Source organism: Canis lupus, chromosome 3, assembly GCF_003254725.2.
Source record: "Canis lupus dingo isolate Sandy chromosome 3, ASM325472v2, whole genome shotgun sequence".
In the NCBI taxonomy this organism is placed as follows: domain Eukaryota; kingdom Metazoa; phylum Chordata; class Mammalia; order Carnivora; family Canidae; genus Canis; species Canis lupus.
In genome coordinates, this window is record NC_064245.1 from 43,770,583 (window position 1) to 43,776,998 (window position 6,416).

Genomic DNA, 6,416 nt, shown 5'->3' on the forward strand with positions numbered 1-6,416 from the left:
AGGTATGAAAATTGGTGATTTCACTTTTTTGAAATAATCCATGCAATTCATTGAAACTTGATCAACCCAGTATGGTATTTCAAATTTTAAAAAATTAGATTATGACAATGTGGTCTGTCTTTAAAACCATCATGGGTAACACATATCTTTAGAAAAATGGGTGTTATCTCTTCTGATAATATATCAATATTAAATGTGGCAGGTTTTACTCAACACAATAATTTATTCTATATTTTGCTTTCGATACTATAACCACCTAAATACTTTCCGATGCAAGTTGCCAAATAAATATTTTTTATCACATCAAATGCACAGCATTCATTTATATCCTGTTTATTAAGGCACCCTCCATGATGTCCCTTCACATCTTCAAAAGAAACTATTGAAATAAAATTTGAAGAAAATATTCATAAATGAAGAAAGTGAGAACCTTTCTAATGCCTGGAGATTTAAATACCAAATTCCTGCCAAAATGTATCATGGTTATCTGGAGGTATGTAACCTTACGAAGTAAAGTAAGTGTATTTATATTTAATAAGAAAAATAAATAAAAGAGCAGAAGAGATTCACTGTCCCTCTACTCCCCTTATTAGCAAAAGTCTGGTAAGCAAACTATAACAAACAAGGAGAATTGATGTAACATTTTTTTCTTCTTCTTTTTTTTTTTTTTTTTTTTTTTTTTTTTTTTTTAGTGGAGGAGAGTGGTGGTGGGAGGGCAGATTAAAATGATATATGTCAAATATTAGTAGCCTTTTAAGGAGTCATTGCCCATGGCCCTTAACCCCTTACAGATGGCAAATCAGGTGCAGAGCGAACAGAATTAAGATGATAGTGTAGTGATAGGAGCAAGTAGATTCCAGTTTTCATCCCTACAGACAACTGGAATGACATCACATCTTTTCAAACTGACACATTAATGAATTTAGCAACACCTGAACTTTTCTGGCACCGGACACCTTTGACACCACTAGGTTCCTCCGTGTCAGTAATAATAGGATTCTGTATCATCCCCCCATCCCCTCCCACTCCATATTTGATGGCGGAATTACCTTTTGGGCCCTAACAAGTTGACAGGGTTTCATTTTGCTTCCTCTTTTAATGACATCTTCTTTGCAGGTGAACGGGAGATGTAATGACTTCCTTTTTTGTCTTGGAGGCCTCCTAAATGCCATTGAGAGACGTAAGATGTCTCAATCTCGCTTAAAGCAAACGGGAAGCCAAGGGTTTTTAAAGGTGAAATGGATCTTGCTAATGAAGAAGTATCGCTCTTCGTGGGGCGTGCATCTTGTTAGTTCGAGTTAGGTGAGTGTCACAGGTTAGGGTTCAAGCATGACGCCGGGTGGGACTCAGATGTCATCTTTTATTTATTGGGCTTAAAAAAAAAACATAATTGGATGGTTGGACAATAAAAACAGAGAACCCTCTCTGCATTTGGGAGTGATCCAAACAGAAAGGTAATGAGCTCTTGCCTCAGAAATTTGTGATGATGGGGTCCCAATTATGAGAAAGTTCAAATATGTGAACTTTAAATATGTGAACAGTAAAGCCACACTGTAAATACAACTGCCTATTCATGAGGACCAGAAACTCTAGTTTTCTGTTTATCTGGGTTCTTCAGCCTTTTTCTTTTTCCCATGAGTGTGACTCAATAGCTATATAGTTATCTCTTTGTTTCTTTTCCCTTCTTTTACACAGTAAAAAGGCAAGAAATATAATACTGTGGCCATCACAAAATGGTCCTGAAACCCAAAGGGGGTGGAGAGAAGTCCTAGCTTTTAAACACTTGGCAACGTTCAAACTTCCTACGCATTTCCAACACTTATTCTCTGTTTGCTGTCTTTTTCTGATATTACTCATCCGGCCAGTCACCATTTGGGAGAAATATAAGAATGGAAAATTCGATTCACGCAATCCCATAAAATCTGTTGTGGCTGAATAAAGCCAAAGCTCCCAGCAAAACCCAACTTCAATATACAAGCTCTCAGCCAGGGCTGAAAGGGTTAGTTACCCTGTCAGCTCAGGGCCACCCCCTGAATCAGAGACACGCCAAAAGTTACGTCCCAAACTATTAAATGGTCATGTTTTCAACCCTGTCTGAATGAATCAGCAGACTCTCCTGGCCTGTCACCACTCCCCCCTTCTCTTTAACCTGAAAATCTAGAATAGCCATGGCCCAAACTTTTCAGATTCAGCAGGTTCGTTTGAAAAGGCAGGACCCAACCATTTCAGGAGAGCACTACCCCCTGCCAAATCACTCCCTCTCTTCATCCTTTTTTCTGCTATTTGGAATCCATGTAATTATTAACTGTTAGGTTTGCCCCATTACCTTTGTGGAACGAAAATTATTCATAAGAGATGAGGATGGCTTCTCAATTAAAACACTTCTACGAGCCATGGCCTTGGTGTCATTTTTGGAAAAACACACAATTACATTTGGTTATAACAGGTAAAATAATGACTTTTTCACCTGTCAACGGCTAGCTTAAAATTCCCACACATGTAGGCCATTTCTGTTTCATCTGTTCTTTGAATTTCAGCTGCTTTGCTTTTCAATGCCTTCATTCCAGTCGCGTCTCTTTTGTGTCGGAGACTCTCACACTGGGTTCTCCCTTTTTGGTGATGGGCTTTCTTTTCACAGTGACATTTCAACATAAACAGTCAATATTCATTACCTCAAAGGAGACTTCCCTCCTATTGCTGACCAATTAAATACCAGCTGAGATAGGCAGACAAAGGTAAAGGAGCTGTAACACAAGACAGTCCGTGAGCATACTTTCTGCTCCCTTAAAGGAAGAAAAATTGTAATCAAAACAAAGAGAGCTGGGGATTTAGGGAATATGTCTATCCAAGAGACACAATTCCGTTGGATATTATGGCTCCCGATCTTTTCATCTGGCACACTGCAGAGTGGGTGTTGGGGGGAAGGGGAGTTGTATTATTTTTGTGTGTGTGTTGTTTTTAATAATTCAGCGCCATGCATTTTTGAGGTTTCGCCGAGAAGGTACAATCAGCCCTTAATTAGTTCCTGCCTGAAGATGGCCATATTGGCATAGGCTGTTTACTCAGATGCTGGTGGACCTGACCTTTATTTTCTTACTCTGCTGACTAATTTGATTTAGCTTGATTTCTGTATTTCTCTACCACACAAGAGCGACTCAGGAGGCGCCACTTAGAACATCTGTTGAGACTGAGCCCTGTATGGTGAACTTTCCACTGTATTGGGAATGACTGGGATGGCTCTGAGACTCATCAGCCAAGTCCTCTGAGCCGTGCATTCACTTCTGGGAGGAAAAAAATATTCTTGTCTATTTCCTTGAATCATTAAATAGCTCTCTCCCACCCCATCCGCTCCTTCCCCGTGCTCAAGCATTCTACAAAACACACTGAAAAGTGTAGGGCACCTAGGAAACCTTTTTTCTTAGGAAAATTAGAGGGTTGTTTTGTTTTTCTGAAGTCTGCAAATTTCAAACTATTTGCCTTTTTCACTTTTACACAATTCTGTGCGGCATGCATGTCCCAGGCTGCAAGGCTTTGCCTCCCTGCAAATGAATGGGAGGCAAATGAATGAATTCTGCAAGAAATTGGGCATTCAGGTCTTTCCTTTGTGAAATCATCCCACAAATATGCCATTGATTCCACCTATACAAAATGTTCTTCAGTGGCCAGGTAGCCACATGTGGTGCTGACTTTTACATCTGAAATGGAGCTCAGAGTTAAAGGGTTGCAACCTGAGCTGCTCTCAGGACTTCCATCGACAAATTCAACATTTTATTAAAGATTAATTTTGATAGCATTCTCCTGTAAAAAAAAAAAAAAAAAAAGCCCTGAAAGTGGAAGAGTACATACAAATGAAGTACACACACTGCTCACTCTCATAAACATGCATGGACATCCTAGCTTTGTCATTATTTCTATAAGCCATTGCACTATCCCTAAAACAAATAAACCGAAGTCACTTTGGATTGTAATCTTTACTCAGCTTCCTTTAGAAATAGAATTAAAATCAGTAACCAACACTCAAAGCAACATATAGTCCAAAATGTGTGTGTCATATTAATCAGCTGCTTGAGAGAAGTGACATACCAGTATAATTTTCTGAGAGTCCCTCCTGAATTATCAATCTGCTTTTGTCTGGTGATAATAAAAGCACAATTAATTCAAGAAGGTAAACTTATTTGGGTATATTTTTATAAAGAAAAACTTTAGTTCCTAGGGATAATGGGGCTGCCCACTCCCTCCACCACCCCCCCCAAACCCCTCGCAAGCCAGATGAGGTAAATTTAATCATCAGAGAATTTTATTTTCCATTTGTGCTTTCAGCAGCTAGAGGGCACAAAAGAATGCTTTTACCTTGCTTTCTTTCTTTCTTTCTTTCTTTCTTTCTTTCTTTCTTTTTTAAGCTGAGTGGAGCTATAGACTCAGAAATAAAAAAAATACAAGGGAGGTTAGGGGATTTTACCAGGGCTTCCTTGCTCAGATATTAATTTTCATATTTTCTTTCTCGCAGGAATCCAAATTCCAGATGACAGTACTTAGCAAAAGTGAAGCACAAGAACTTCATCATCCTAAAATAAAAAGTAAATCTCAGAGAATGAGAAACTCAGATCGGGCACAGTGATTCCAAATTTGGCCCAACGTTATGTTTCTGAACTATTTTGTAAAGCTCTTTGTTCAAAAGCAATATAAACACATGTTTAACCTTTATCATTCTAGCATCTTAAATATTAATGTTGGTTGTGATTCTGCATTAACAACATCTATTATTTTTGCACTAATAAGAGGCTTACAAGAATAAACATGAAAGGCTTGGAGCAACCTTCCTGTCAATTAAGAAACAGTCAGGAGTACTTCAAATGAACAGTTCCAGCGGATCTCAGCAACTGGAATCCGAGTGGAAATGCATGCTTCGAGAGCCACAAAAGAGGCTCCAACCCATGACTATAGGTCTTGCAAACTATCCCCGACACACACTTCTACACCCCCATCTTGTAAAGCTAGCTACTAATACTCAATAGTAAAAGGCATTCTTTTTGGACCATTTATTTGAAAGCATAATAGTTTGGCATTTTTCTGCAAGAAACACTAATAAACCTCAGGAGGAGTCGCATCTGTTGCTGGAGTACAAAATGGGTTGGGCCTCAATAGCATAATATATATAAACACTTTTTCCCCCTAATGAACTGTACCACCCCCTTAGGCATAAATGAGTTGGATCTGGATAGAGTGCCATTTGCCAAATTGTAAATTGCCTACATTTATTTTGGGAGTGCACTAAACAGAGTGCTAATTGCCTTGTTTAGCACTTTCCTTTCTTTCATTTGCACTGGTGTAAAATCTTAGTAAATTAACTCAAGGCTTTTATTATGTAGGTAGCATTTGAACAACCAAGAATTAGTGAGGAGGCAGCATGAAAGGACTGATAAAAGAAGGGTTGGCTCTACCCATAATGCCATTTATATGTCCCTTGAATTAAAAGGATGGAATTAACTTTTAATCCTTGGGCTCTTTAAATAGCTGATGTTAACACAGAATGTATTACGCAGCCATTTTATTCAAATTTGCTCACTTAAAATGGGTAGAATGTTAACAACCATGATCGTATGGGGAAAGTGCAGCTCGCTGTATTCATATACACAAGTGTATATATTAAGATTCATTCCAAACAGCAATTTATGTAGTTGTAGTCAATTGCATAGTCAAGATTTCGGCTTATTGTCAAAGACAAAACACTCCAAAGTCATTAACATCCACTGCTGTGCTAGTGCCTATGTAAAATGAGTTGGGAGTCTCTTTGCCATTCCTAATGGACAGGTGTACACTTCAGAAAAAACATCACCAGATTTAGCACTGCACGGAATGCATGCTGGCTATTCAAATGTATAGCATGGAGACGAAAGAGCCCCCAGAGGTGGAAGGTCTTGTACTCTTACAGGTGGCCTCCTGTAGGGGGTTGTCCAGGGAGCTGTGGAATTTTGCAAATGCAGTCCTCTGGATGAACAGTGACATTTCTATTCTCAGTGTTCTTGGTTCCATGCTTTTCACTAGTTTTTTCCCAGCCCATCATTGAATTCTTTCAAAACCAGACATGCATCCTCAAATGTTTCCTTTCAAAAGAAAAGATAATCCTGGGACAAATGATGATTTAAAAAGAAAAGCAATAAATAAATCCATCATCTGGGATTTTTTTCTTCCTATTTTTCCCTTTAAAAATCATGAAAATTGTGTTTAGATTGAAGTCTGCCAACACGAAAAACCAAATGATAAAAAAAAAATACATTTCAATTCTTTCTTATCACTTGTATTAACCTCTCATATATGAAACTCTGCGGGTCATTATGGGTAGACCAGAGAAGATAGTTTCTATGAGGACAAATTCTCCAGCTTTTGAGAATCTCTACCAGGCTTTTATTTAGGTG

At 38.4% G+C, this 6,416-nt stretch overlaps 1 long non-coding RNA gene across 1 annotated transcript; it reads left to right on the plus strand.

The window, feature by feature from the left end:
* Window positions 1-325: 325 nt before the first annotated feature.
* LOC118354362 (uncharacterized) lies at window positions 326-5,183 on the plus strand. The gene is made up of 3 exons (XR_004814782.1): window positions 326-493; window positions 1,117-1,302; window positions 4,508-5,183. It is a non-coding gene; the product is annotated as an uncharacterized LOC118354362 (long non-coding RNA).
* Window positions 5,184-6,416: the final 1,233 nt, after the last annotated feature.